At 64.5% G+C, this 513-nt stretch overlaps 1 protein-coding gene across 1 annotated transcript in view; it reads left to right on the forward strand.

Moving 5' to 3' along the window:
• LOC121343231 (polyunsaturated fatty acid lipoxygenase ALOX15B-like) overlaps positions 1-513 on the forward strand; it is a 9,813-nt gene that overhangs the window by 853 nt on the left and 8,447 nt on the right. The gene's annotated exons all lie outside the window — the stretch shown is intronic.

A 513-nucleotide genomic window follows, 5' to 3' on the forward strand; every position in this document is an offset into this window, starting at 1 on the left:
GACATTGGGGGGATTTGGGGACATTGGGGGGGATTGGGGGGGGTTGTGTGTCCTAATGCCCCAAAAAGGGCCCCAGGTGTCCCCAAATGTCCCCAAAAGGACCCGGGCTGAGGGGGAGGGGACGCTGGGTGACACCCAGGGCGTGGCCGGGGCGGGTGACACTGCGTGGGTGGCCCTGGGGACAATGGGGACACCGGGGACAGCGGTGGCGCAATGGGGACACAGCGGGGGCGGCAGCGGTGACGCAAGGGAGGGGACGGCGGTGACACGAGGGAGGTGACAGCGGTGACGCGGAAATGGTGACAACGGTGGCGCAGTGGAGGTGACGGTGAGGGTGGCAGTGGTGACGTGGTGGCGGTGACAACGGTGACACAGGGATGGTGACAACGGTGGCACGGTGACAATGGTGACACGGGTGACACAGTGACAGTGGGACAATGGTGACAATGGTGACACGGTGACAACGGTGACACGGTGACAGTGGCAACGGTGGCACAGTGACAATGGTGACAC

The sequence above is a fragment of the Onychostruthus taczanowskii genome, unplaced genomic scaffold (genome assembly GCF_017590055.1).
Source record: "Onychostruthus taczanowskii isolate IOZ18803 unplaced genomic scaffold, ASM1759005v1 scaffold584, whole genome shotgun sequence".
NCBI classification, from domain to species: Eukaryota; Metazoa; Chordata; class Aves; order Passeriformes; family Passeridae; genus Onychostruthus; species Onychostruthus taczanowskii.